The sequence below is a fragment of the Camelus dromedarius genome, chromosome 9 (assembly GCF_036321535.1).
Source record: "Camelus dromedarius isolate mCamDro1 chromosome 9, mCamDro1.pat, whole genome shotgun sequence".
In the NCBI taxonomy this organism is placed as follows: domain Eukaryota; kingdom Metazoa; phylum Chordata; class Mammalia; order Artiodactyla; family Camelidae; genus Camelus; species Camelus dromedarius.
This window is the reverse complement of record NC_087444.1, coordinates 38,562,138-38,575,564: the sequence shown is the minus strand read 5'-3', so window position 1 is coordinate 38,575,564 and position 13,427 is coordinate 38,562,138. Positions and strand designations below refer to the sequence as shown.

The window sequence follows — 13,427 nt, the reverse complement described above, 5'->3', positions numbered from 1 at the left end:
AAACACAGCCAGGTTCCACAGTCCCTGACGAGATGGGCTCGTCACCACGGGGAAAGCCAGGAGACCCCGTCCAGGAGCCAGACCAAGTGGGCCTGTCACCCAGCGAGCAGGGGCAGAGCAGGAGCCAAGCTGTGGCTTAGACAGGCCCTGGCAGGAAGGGCAGCCCCTGCTGGGCTGTGCACTCTGAGTCCAGCCTGTTCCCAACTGGGGCTCTACTCACCAGCTCCTTAATTCAGGACTGGTTTCTCGGCTGTGAAATGGGCATCACAACACCCCACAGAGCCCCGCAGGGGCGAGGACACGTGAGCTGACACGTGCAGATTACCCCGTTGCTTCTGGTACAAACAGCTCACTAAGCATTAGTCGATGTCATCATGATAAAAAATTTGTCACAGACATACAAAAAGCTAGGGCAATGCCTGACACAATAGGGATCCGACAAATTACTACCGTTAATGTATTGGCCTTCAACGGCAATGAGTCAGGAAGCGGAGCAGTACCTTCTCAATTATCTTTCAATCCTGATCTCAGCAAAGGCAATGTTCCCATTTGCAGCAGTTCCTCAACAAATCTCTCTTTTAACAGAAAAGGCAGCCTCAGATTCAGAGTAGATTCAATTGTATTGTTTCCTTTTGATTTTATTTCCTTTGGGGGCTACCTTCTATTTATGACAAGAAAGTACTAGCCTGCCATCAATTATAATGATAGAATTACCTTCAAAAATATTTCACAGAAGCAGAATGACTCAAAAGAAAATATTATCAATAATAGTGTGGGCGGTACCCAGGTATTGGGAAGACACACACGAATGACTGAAGGGTGGCGGGCACTGGTCCATCACGCTGCAATTACTGTGCAGAAAAAGAGACCGAGGCTCAGTGTGGGGAGCGGGTGAGGAGCCGGGCCCACGAGGTCCTGCCTCTGGCACCCCACGGTTTCTCGGCAGGATCCTCATCAACACCCTGTATGAGATCAGGTGTGTGAGGGGACTGCGAGCCAAGGCCGTGGTTTCAAGGGCAGAGACAGTTACAGGGAGAGACAACTGTCAGTCCCCACCTGCTGGCGGAGGTGGGAGCAGAGTCTAAGAACTCTCCAGGAATCTAGGTCTTCCGGGAGCAGAAACTAGGTTGAAGCTCACTGGGCACAGAATCCACCCTGTCTCTCTCTCTACAATTCATCATGCATTTTATGCACACTTCACTTTACCCCAAAGGGAGTTTAAGGCTGCCTGCAACGATGCATACAGCATAGAAGCATATAGTATGGCTTTACATGATAGAAGTGAGAAAAGAAGATATGACAGCATAAAATGATTTGAATGCAGGTTCACAGGCAGAGCTCTGGCTAAGAAGTCCAACACTTGCTGGGGCAGCGTCCCACAAAGGGATGGGAAAACACGATCAGGTGCAGGACAACGTGCCCATGGAGGGAGAACAGGTCCTCAGTTAGATCACAGCCATTCCAGATACTGATGCCAGACAGTTATTTTTCCCATTGGTTCTCACGGAGATGACCCTGCCTTAGGCAAGGAGCAATATCCTCTGAGTAAACATAATGGAACTAGAGTTATTTGACAGCTTAGAGCAGCACCAGCACAGGGAGGACAGTCAGAGCCTCCGCAGGTGAGGGAAGGGGTCAGGGGAGGATGCAGGCAGCATCTTTCTCGCAGGAGGATGTAAGAGCCAGTCCGTCCTCCACGTGCTGCTACACGCTCACCCTGCACCATGAGTCTGCGCGTGTCCCTCCTAGTTCCAGAGCATTGAAGGTCTCCCTGGGTTGGCCTCTTCGGTTTTTAACAACAACCCAGCCTGCTTCTTTCTAGGTGCTGTGCTTACGTGGGTCATCACATTACCTTGAGAGTGGAAAAATGGAAAACAGAGGATGAGTAATGTACCCCAGCTGCTCAGCTCCTAAGACTTCCAAATGGCAACCTGACTCCAGGGCTTCTGTCCTCGGCACCTGCCCCTCCCCCCAGGGGTGGCCCTTCTTAAGCGAGCCCAGCTGACCTTCAGCCTCACCGAGGGCAGCTCCTTCCAGGAACCCATCGTTTTTTTTGCTCAACTCACCATAGAGTCTCACTCTTCCCTACCTTTACTCCCGCTTTTGCCTTGCACAGAATGCATTTTTCTCTTTTCTTTTTTATAAACTTCTCTTTGTCCTCTAAGGCCCAAACCAAATGAACACCTCCTGATAATTCACCTTCCTTTCCCACCTTTACACATACACACAGCTCATCACAGCATCATCCCTACCAGCCATTCATCACGTCCCCAGTGTTTCTTGGGCATCTACTACATGCCAGATCCTGGCCAAGGCACTAGGGTACAAACGTCGGGCTGCTGTTCCTGCAGAGTTTTCATCCAGTGGTAGAGTTAGGAAATGAACAGAAAAATGAACAGCGAACAGTGAGGAATGACACAAACCATTTAAAACAGTTAATGAGACAGACTGGATCTTAGGACCCCTTTATGGCAGCACACACATGCCTTCACAGAGCTGGTGCTCAGTCAGTATCTGGTGGAATGCCCACTGCTTATAGTCTTTATCAGCCATTCGGGCCTTAAGTCCTAGGGATACCTTGTTGTTTTAGGGGAATCATTAACCATTTACTTGCCACCCCCAATGCCTGTGAGCTTATGAAGAGCAGAAGCTCTGCTGTCGGCATCATTGACAGCTCCAGCAGCTCCCACCGCGTAATTATCTGCATGTGCTGCAAACCTTATAAACACAGGGACCCAGACCTGAAGTTTGAGGGACATCACAAATCACAAATCATGAGATGTAAGAGCCAAGTGGAAACTCGGCGGTGATCTAATCCAGTGACTCTGCTAACTGCGCTTAGCAGGGGCTGGGTAATTCCCAGGTACCCTGAGGCTACTGCAGGGGCTCTGGTGGGAGACGGCCATGCGGGTGGGAGGCTCCGGGGTCCCCACACCTTCCTTCTTTTCTTCTCTTTAATCCACAGGAGCTCTGTTTTGTCATGTATCACAGAGCTGGGGGGTAAGATTTTATTCAAAAAAATCTGCATGTGATTTGTGGAATCAAGAGGGTAACTGCAAGAGGGTAAAAATGGAAATAATGGATCCAGGAGTTAAAGGATTCCTTTGAATGTTTACAGAATGTCATGCTGAATGGATGTGCATATTTAGATACGGACAGACGTATACAATGACAGACAGAAGACCAGACAGTGAGAGAACACATGTGTGAAGTGAACAGGTTACATATGACATAGGAAGCAGGGGTGGGCACAAGGGAGTGGAAAGAGGAGGTAGGAGACAGAAAAGGGACGTGCCTTCAAGGGAGGCAGACTTCCTAGCCCCACTGTCCCCCCACTAGAATGCCACCTTCTCTACAGCTCTCACCAGTCATCCAGTCACCCTTCCTTTCACTTATTCAGTCATTACATGTTGAGCAGTTCCATGCGCCAGTCTCTTTGCAGATAAACACATAGAACTGGGGGTCAAGTTAAGATGAGACAGAGAAATGAAGGGGGAAGGAGGGAGGATGGAAGGAAGGAAAGGCGGATGTGGTAACTGTAAGGTGAGTGGGGGTCCTGACACTTCCTGCCTTCCCTCGCATCCCCAGCACACAGGGACCAGTGGTTTATCCTAAGCAAATGCAGAGTTAGAGGCAGGTGGGTAAGAAGAATGAAGAGAGCTCCCAGAAGACACGGCTAAGGAAGAGGAAAGAGGGGAGGACAGCAGGGCTGCATCTATGAGACTGTCTATTTTTAGCGGCCTAAGGAAGATCCCCGCCAGCGACCTTGTTGAATTATTATGGGAGCAGAGTTAATGAAGGCTCTCCCAACCTTCTCTTCCAAGTCAGCTCATCACCAGATCCCTTCTGCAGACACGTCCCCTAAAACCCTGTAACCACGTTAAAGCACTGAACATGATCAGATGGATTTACTTCAACGGTTTTCTGTCTTTCTAATTGTTTTTCCTGAAGACAGTAAAAGACCAGGTTAGCTTTCCTAAGTACTTAGTTTTCAGTTATTATTGCTTTCGTTGTTTTGGCTGCTGGTTAAATGCCATCCCTTTTCAGAAATATACAAGATGCCCCTGGCACTTAGGAAAGATGCTTGCTTTTAAAGGCATCTCAACTATTTAAAGTATTAAACGTAGAGAAAGGACCAAAAAATCCTGATATTGACTAATTCTGTTTCTCTATGCACATCTCAAGTATTTTTTTTTCCATTAGGGAAACAGAGCATTTGAGCTTTAACAAGCTCACTGATACAGAATAACTGACTTGAGGTACAGGCCCTTCTTGGTATTGCAAATCTTTTATAATCCCATTCTGTTTCACCCAGATTCCCAATAAGGACTATATCTATCTATTCACATAAAGTCAAATTGCCTTGTGGTAACAGGAGAATTTTTAAGGAAGACACAGTACACACCCTGCATGAAACAGCAGTCCTTCCTCAAAGTTGCAATTATGTGAACTGTAAAGCAATGTGGGGAAATGTGTTGGAATATTTCAGCGTGGTTCATTATGAAACAAAGTCTTTACCCCAATTACGATGATGTAAAAATATTCCTGACTAAGCCAAGTACTGGAAGGAGGAGAGAAATAAGGATAATTTATGAGTCAGAGTGACTGAACCATGGGTGGTTGTTTCCTCTCTTCTTCTTCATTTCTTACATACTTAAAAAAAATAGTATCTATCCTAGACATAAAATTACAATTTTATAAACTCTTATCATGCAATTCGAAATGTCTCTTTTGCAAGGTAGATACGTGAGCTGGCCACACCCAAAGTGAACTAGTGGTCTGATCACTGAGAGCCCTCTATCAATTTCCCATATGGCCAAAACAAAACAAAAAACCTCACCAAAACAAACAAAATAACCCCCCAAAAGCAATAAAAAACCCTATTCTGCCGAGAGATACCAAAAGAACCAGCCAATTTATTCCAAAATAGAAACAGGAAAATAGTTTATGATACTAAATGACTGAATCGTTGAAGTGTCAAATTAAATATTGATACCATCAATTTGATTCTAAAATACTCTTTGGTATGAGAGAATCCAAGAAGGGAGGTCAGCAACGGCCAAATAGATAGCATGAGCTTATCCCTGGAGGCCCCCTTCACTGCATCCAGTTCATTCATCCAACCCACACCTGCTGACCACTCAGAGTGGACCTGGAGCTGTGCTGCAGACTAGGGACAAAGGGATGGACGAAATTAGACCCGGCCTTTGATGAGCTTGCACCGTCATCTAATTTTGGCTGCTCTTACCTCAAGCCTGCAAAGAATGACCACATCTTGAGATGTGCCACCTAGCCCCGAATAAATTAGCCAGAAACAAGGCAATGTGCTGTGATCAGCACCACTGGCCTGCACGTCAGGGGTCCTGCGTTCAGGCCCAGGCACTGCCACTGTGTGCCCATGGCGTTCCCTTTGCTACGCAGGCTCCCCATCTAAACAGTCAGGAGGTGAGCTGCAAGTCTTAGGAAGCTTGAAGCTCCATTTATCCTATGAGGCAACAGATTCATTTGTATGTAGGGTTTTCAAACTTCAAACTAAACTATAAACAGAGACTTTGAGTGATAATATATTATATATTGGAAAGTTTCTAAGAGAGTAGATCTTAAAAGTTATCACAAGAGCAAAACTCTGTAACTGTGTGAGGTGACTGATGTTAACTAATTGTGGTAATCATTCTGCAACATATACACGCATCAAATCATTATATTGTACACTTTGGACAAGGACAATGTTTTATGTCAATTATATCTCAGTAAAATTGGGGGGAAACCCTAAACCAGAAGCAAAGGAACATGGAGAGAACACAGGGCACTATCCTGCCCACAAAAGCAAACACCTACTCAGTAGGAAAGAGAAGGGAGAAATTCAGGAGGTGGGGACTACAATGTCCATGGGAAAGTTGTAGAGTATTATAATCCTGAGTTCAAATCCTGAATTCAAAGCCTCTGCTCTGTAATTAAATGTGTGACTTGGAGCAAATGACTCAACTCTGCAACTCTGTCAGTTTCCACATGTGACAAGTGATGTCTTTAATGCCTAACTCACCAGGTCACTCTAAGCAGGAAAGCAGGTGATACAGGCATTTGGCACAACTCCAAACACAGAGGGTGCTCAGTAAATTTTACCCATAGTAAAATGATGAGTTAACAAGAATATTACATACTGGAAACTCCTACTAAGACTGAATCGTGTTCACTTTTCTATCCCCGGCACCTGGCATAGGTCAGCCACATAGAAGGTGCTTGGTAAATAAATAAACATTAACTCTGATTAACTCCTACTGATTGGAAGCTCTGATTGGCAATTATGTATGTGATTAATTAAAAATGAGAACACAGATTGGTTATCACTTATTAAATGCAGTTTGTTGTGGGGGAGGTATCTTTGCAAATGCAATATAAAGTGGTGCTGAAAAGGTCACAAACTCCAGGATGCACCGACAAAACCAGCCTCCCACATGGCTTCTGAGATCAGCAGAGGCAGAAGCCAAAGGCATGAGTAAGGGTCCAGCGATGCAGCAGAGACCAGTTGGAAGCATGTGCTGTCCCAGTAACCATCCCGACTGAGCTCTTCATTCTTTGAACAAACAGTTCAAAAGGTCCTTTGAGTAACTCTGTGGTGCCCCTTGGCAGAAGAGAGGCAAACAGAGCTGACACTAAAAGCAGAAAATGTGAGAACCCGTGCTCGGGAAAAGGTGCTCTAAGAAGAAAATGAAAGGAGATGGATGCAGGGACACCAGCAAGCCCGTTACGCATCCTCCCACACAAAGCCGCAAGACTGTGGTCCAAAAGCAGAGTCCCAACACAGCAACAGAAAACGTCAGCCTTCACCCGGGCAGCTGCACAACCCCCACCCCCACCCCGCCAGATGTACATGCATCCACACACATGCACACATGTATGTATCCACATACACACTCCAAGGAGGCAGAAAGGACTCTGTAATAACACAGTCCACTTTGAATCCCAGTGAACCGACCCTTATGACCCATGTATTATGATGAGCGGGGGGAATGCAGTGGCTCCCTGTAAGTAGGTCAGGCACCAATTGGTAGTCAGCGCCACAGACCCAGGGAGATTTAATGAGATGACGACCAGACAGAGACGAAGATGGAAAGAGGGCCCCAAGCGCGTGTCCCCAGGCACCACAATCTGGCAACAGGGCCCAGTCCATGTCAGTTCTCTCCCAGATGGACCAGAACAAACTTCCGGAAACTCCTAACACGGGATCCACAGCCCAGGCTGAGCCTCGAGCCTTGGCTCTGGCAGCAGGAACGATCAAGCTCGAATTAAAAACAAACCCTGAATCAGATGGAGATGGGGACGCAAGTAGCAGGCACAGAAATAGCACAGGGCATGGTGTTCGGAGAGGCAGGGAGGGAGTGGAAGGCTGCTACAGCGCAGGCAAGGCAGAAACAAAACGGCTCTAAGCGCGTGTCCACAAAAGCCAGGCCCCTTTGCTGGGATCTCTGTGCCACCATTCCCGTCCCTCGTCCAGGCTGGCGAGTATCGCTGGCACCTGCACCCCAGCTGGCAGATGGAGAGGCCAGGCGCGTTAAATCCAGTGCCTACTCACTCCACCATCACGAAGGTCACCGAGCAGCAGCTGAGCACCTAGAGTCCTCCTTGAGAGGCAGGATCCGGCCGTGACAACGCCATCTCCAAGGTACCTTCCCTCCTGGATCTTAGGGCATCTCCCGTGGGGGCTCCAAAGACTGCAGGGCCGTGAGAGGGTGCGGCACAGCTTTTGTACTGGACAGCGCGGAGCGGCGGCGGCCTCCCAGGATGGCCAGAGAGGCAGCCCCGATCCCTGGCACTGCTGGCAGCCCTGTGAATGAGCCACTGTGGCGAGACACACACCCACTGCTAATGAGTCCCAGACACCAGCCAGAGAGGAGAGCGCAGGGGCTGCAGCAGGAGCAATGACGGGCGGGGCAGGGCCACATAGGGCCCACCTGGGGTCGCAGGTGCTGCCAGGATGACCCTGAAATATTTGTTTTCCCTCCAACCAAAAGCATCTTCTCCCCTCCCCTCCTGCCCTAATTTGAAAGAAAATGGCAGCCAAAATTTTATGGACATTTTAAAAAGGCAAAATATGATTGTCTATTACTCTCATTTCATTGTTTTAAAGAGCATTTTAACATAGAAAATGTAAAAAAGGGACAGATTTTCAGAATAAAAAGACACTTGGCAAACTCATACTTGCACACTGAAGGGAAAAAAAAGTGTGCATAAATTTGCTTTAGAACTTGGAATTTCTTAAGAACTCGGAATACCATGTAAATTCATGTTTCACTATTTTACTTGTAGATTTGTTAAAGTAGTAAAGAGAGCTGACTCTGGGGCAAGTCGCCTGGATCTGAACTTGGCCCCTTGTAGTTATGACTAACTGGACAACCTCAGACAAGCTACCGAACCTCTGTACCCCTCCATCTCCTCATCTCTAAAACGGAGATAACTACGGTACCGCCCTCACAGTGTTCTTGTAAAATTTAAATAAGTTCATTCATGTAATGCACTTAGCATACAGCAAGCCCTGGATAAACGTTGCCTACTTTGATCATTATTGTCATCATTAGTATGATCTACGTCTGCCGGTTGAACGGAACTCAGAGCTTGGTGTTCAGGCTATAATGGTATAATCACAGTTTTGGAAAATCCAGTAATACAGAGGGATGCAGACCCAGAGAGAAACAGCTCGATGCAGTTTCACTTGCTGGAAATTCAGAATATTTAGAGAAGACAAGAAATCAAAGTTCCCCGACCTTCTCTAGCCTTTTCTCTTGCCCTCTCCCCCAAGGATCCAGAAAAGAGAAGCCAACAGATGTCCAGGTACCTTTAACATTTTTTAGAAATTAAAAAAAATATTGCATTAAATATTGCTTACGTTGATCACTGCATTTTGGGGGCACTCAAGTTTTAGACTCTGTTCAGCGACTCACTCACTTCATCCTCGCTCTGGCCTTGGCTAGGAGATAATGAACAAGTCATACGGAGACATAATTAAGATGCAGATTCTGCTCCAGCAGGTCTGGGGGAAAGGGCTGAGGTCCTGCCCTTCTAATAAGTGCCCAGGTGACGGCTGTGCGCTGCTGAGGCTCGGGACAGTGGGCCAGGGAGGCACACACCTGAGCTTCATTTTGGTGTCTCTTTGATGTGGTTGTTTTCAGACAACTTGGAAACTCTCTCGTTATTCATGGGAACCTCTGTTGTTAAATCTGTGGCCAAGTCCTTGGACCCAGAGGCAGAGAACATTCGTTGTTTTGTTTTGTTCTAAATCAAACAAATTAAAGCAAATACCCACTGACTCCTGGTGACTGCCCTTTGGGGAGTTCATTTAACTTTCTGTTTCCCTTGCTCCTCTGCCTGGCTGTGGAGGCAGGGGCAGGAATATCACAGAGGACAGGATGGGACTGTGCATTGGTTAGCACTGCAAAAACACCGGGCTCCAGGGGGAATTAGTTGCTGATGAGAGTAATAAAACAGCACTAGTTCAGCATACCCAAACTATCTTCCACTGCCCTTCAGTAAAACTCCAGGGAGCAGCAAGAGCGCAGGTGCTTTGGGCTTAGCAACTGGGACTCAGATGACCTGTTCCTTCACTTATTAGCTATGTGACCTCAGGCATGTGACTTAACCTCCCTGAACCTTATTTATTTCTCAGTCCAGAAGATCATTCTAATGGTGTCTACCTTACAGGACTTTTGCTGTGAGATAATTCATAAATACATGGAAAATACAATTACTTTTCCCAAAGTCCAAAAAAGCACCCAAGCAGTTGAACATTAATAAGAAGCTCCCATAGATGTACCCTTGTTTGTAATTTTCACCTCTATCTCCAAGTCCAAGACTTTCTCAGAATGTGTGTGTGTTCAAAAGAGTATTTTTTCTGTATAAACCCTTCCTAATTATTGTACAGAGTAATGCAAAAATTATTAGGGTGATATTAAAGCCTCTTCCATCCTTGGGTGGAAGAGATGGTTAACATTTCTGATTAAAATGCATGTACCTGGGGACATCCTTTCAAAAGAAAGAGAGCCCCCCTCAACACACACACACACACGCACGTGCACACACGCATTTATCATTCTCCTCCTCACATCCCATGCCCTCCAGCACAGAGCACTGTGTCCTACACATGGTAGGGCCTGGCAAACACGAGCAGACTGATTCCACAGAAGGAAAAGCCCGTGTGCTGGGTGATCTGCTCACGTCACCACCATTTGGGGTGTGTACTGCCAGAATGGTCTGCCAGCCTGACTAGACTAAAGGGATGGAGAAAAGAGGACTGGAAGAAACAGCTATCAGCCTTTAATTTTCACCAAGGTCTGGAACAGAATATCAGGCAAGCTTGCTTGTCACTAAATGAGACACAGCAACTCAGGCAGAGGATTACAGGAATCCACATGTGATAGTGGCCTCTTAGACAACATTGTCCAAAAGCCCTTAACCCACTCTCCGTGTAGGGGGAAGGGACTCTTCATCAAATCCTGCTTACGGGACCATCTGTGCCCCTGCCCGTGTAAACAAGCCCCTTGGCGCTCATTCAAATATTGTTGCAAATTTGCCTGTTCTGGGCACTGTTGATCCAGGCTGTGGGCGACTGCAGAGAGCCTTTCTTCCTTCAGGGATTTCTCTGTCTAAACAAGATTTATGATGATCCTTTGGCAAGAATCTTTGAATCACTGGCTTTCACAATATAGCCAAAAGGGTATTTCGGGAGAATCCACCTCTAACAAGCAATACAGCCCTGCAGATTTATCTCTTTTGATGAAACAGGCACAGCCCAGTGCTCCCAGAATACCATCCCTGGACAAGGTGCTGCTGCAAAGCCGGTGTAGACCACATGGCACTGACTGGACCAGCTCTGACTCAAACAGCTGAGTGACACTGAGGCAGCTATTTAACCTCTCTGAACAAGGAAAATGGAAATGATTAAGTCTTCTTCATGGGGCTGTCATGAAGGTTACATTGTTGCTATGAGATAATTCATATATACGTACTTTTGTATGATACATAAACAATCACATTAACTTTCCCAAAGTAAAAAAAAAAAAAGAAAAAAAAAAAGCGCGCCCAGGAAGTTAACATTAGCAAGAAGTTCCATGGAAACACTCCTGTTTGTAACTTCCCCCTGGTATAAGCAAGTACCTGGTGTACCCCACACCTAGTTTATGGTGGGGCTCAATACACAGTACCTAGTATTTTTGGTTTGGTAAAAGAGGTGCGATAAAAAAGAAGTGGCATTGCTGACTGCCTAGAACTCTGCCTTTGAGAAAGGCTACGAGTCGCTGGTCCCAGGCAGGATGAGATGAGTACTCCTGTGCCTCCCAGAGTTTGCCAGCAAGCTCCTTCCCCCTCGAGGTGCAGTAATTGCATCTCAGCTAGAGGAGCACAAATCCTGCCTCACCACTCCAGCACTTGTTAAGCTCAAATTTCGTTTGTACCAATTCTAAACAATTTTGTCTGATTTATCTCCTACAAACCCCTATTCCAATTCCTGCATCCCAGCTTGAAAGGCATGGCTGTCTTTGCTTGTTCTTTTCTCTTTCACAGGGTGATGCCAACAGACCACAAAAGAAAGCCCTCCCTCCCTGGGGCTCACTGAGCTGCTTTTCCACCTGGAGAAGCCATCAATAACCTCCATCAGTGTTTCACAGCCTGAAAAAATGGAGGATGGGTGGAGAGAAAAAAAAAAAAAAAACAGAAAAAAAAAAAAAAAACCAGAGGCGAGAATATCTCCTTCTGATCCAGCTCATCCTATGAGAATGTGGTATTTCTAATCCTGCAGACACTTGGAGAGAGAGATCTGGTCAACCCCATTTTTTTAAGGGGCAACTAGGACTTCAGAGAGTCTAATCAATCACCAACTGACATGCAGGGATAATCAGGAGCATAAATGGAACCCAGATCCTCCTGACTGCACATTCAGTACACTTATTCCATAACACCACGTTATTTCTAAGTGGAAAAAAATATCCTATAGGCTCTTATTCCTTAGCAAACACTCTATGCAAAGGTCACAAAGAAGTAAAGATGCCGGCAGGTGTAACTTCTGACTCTACCATTCCAACATATGAAGACCTGAAAATCACTTAATCTCTTTAAATGTCAGTTTCCTTATCTGAGGGAAAAAAATGGGTATAAGCATCTTTACTGATGATTGCACAGGGATAAGGTGTGATGACAGAGCAGAGAGCCTGGCATGTCGTGGAAGCTCATTACATGTGTTTATCTTCCTCTCTCTGCTACAGAAGAAAATATTTTCCACCATAAGGCACATGTGGCAGAAAAGTGAAAATTTAATGTAAAGAGGATAATTAATAACAATAGAAATGAAGATACTGCAAAGGCTAATTATACTTGTGGTACTCAAATGCGAAAACACAATGGCAACTGAGAAAAGGAAGGAAAAATAAAATTAGCAAATGCTACATCTCACCCACACAGTAGTCTAACAAGTTTCTTGCAGTCAAGACAATGAAAAAGCAAATTATGAGGTACCTTGAAAGGAAGTGTACAGGGTTTACAATCCACGCTATATGCTTAAAGGAGGATATCCTTTTAAATTAAATATTAAGTCATTACACAGCTACGGAACTCAGCAATATCAAGTTTCCCAAATATTTGATGGGATAGATAAAACAGCTTTAACATCATATCGTTCACCACTCTGTTCCATCTTCCAGACTTTGCAGCATCTTACCTCTTCCTGTCAAGGATAAGGCTGGCTCGTCTCAAATATTTTCGCTTCAATTTACGTTAGCCAGAAATGCATCTGAATGTTCTCTGTGTGCTTAACACCTGTGTTCACATCATTCACAGATATAGAAACTCAGAGACATTTAGTTCAAGTGTTTCTGAAGCAGAAGGTGGCCATTGTGTTGGTCCTCTGATTCTCGGACTATAATCACTTGCTTGAGAAAACCCCATCCTACCCCCAGGAGATGTATTATCACTGAAAGCAAATTACAGCATCATCTGTTCATTCCTCTGGAAATTTCTTTCATATATGTGTATACATGTGTGTGTGTGTGTGTGTGTGTGTTTGTGTTCTGACAATGTATAGAAGTCAAAGAAATCTCCCCAATACTGATAGTGAAATCTAGAGAGCTAAATCTGTGATGGTGTTTGTCTACAAGGCTTCACAGTTTCTTGCCCTCACTCTGCTGTCTTCATGCATAGAAAAACAATTCACAGATCCCTACTAGGAAGTAAATATGCTTGTACTTATCGAGCTCAGAACCTCTGCCTTCTGCTTGAGACATGTGATACATTAGTGTTCCTGGTGGCAGCAGGTGCCTTTAACACATCAGTGGGGATAGAAAATCGTCAGAATTAGCATCAGCAAAGGCACTACCGTTGCCCCTGGGTACCGAGGGGGATTGGTTCCAGAACCTCTCACTTGAGGATACCAGAATCCATGGATG

The 13,427-nt window shown here is 45.7% G+C and overlaps 1 protein-coding gene across 2 annotated transcripts in view; it reads right to left on the bottom strand.

Annotated features, from left to right (window-relative positions):
• The window catches only part of CDH11 (cadherin 11), a 141,018-nt gene that overhangs the window by 91,388 nt on the left and 36,203 nt on the right, over positions 1-13,427 (bottom strand). Inside the window, exon 1 of one of the 2 annotated variants that reach the window (XM_064489104.1) lies at positions 7,574-7,781. The exons of the other annotated variant lie outside the window; for it this stretch is intronic. The gene's annotated coding sequence lies outside the window, so the exon portion shown is untranslated. Of the gene's footprint in view, positions 1-7,573; positions 7,782-13,427 lie in introns of those variants that run through there. 2 annotated transcript variants of the gene reach the window in all.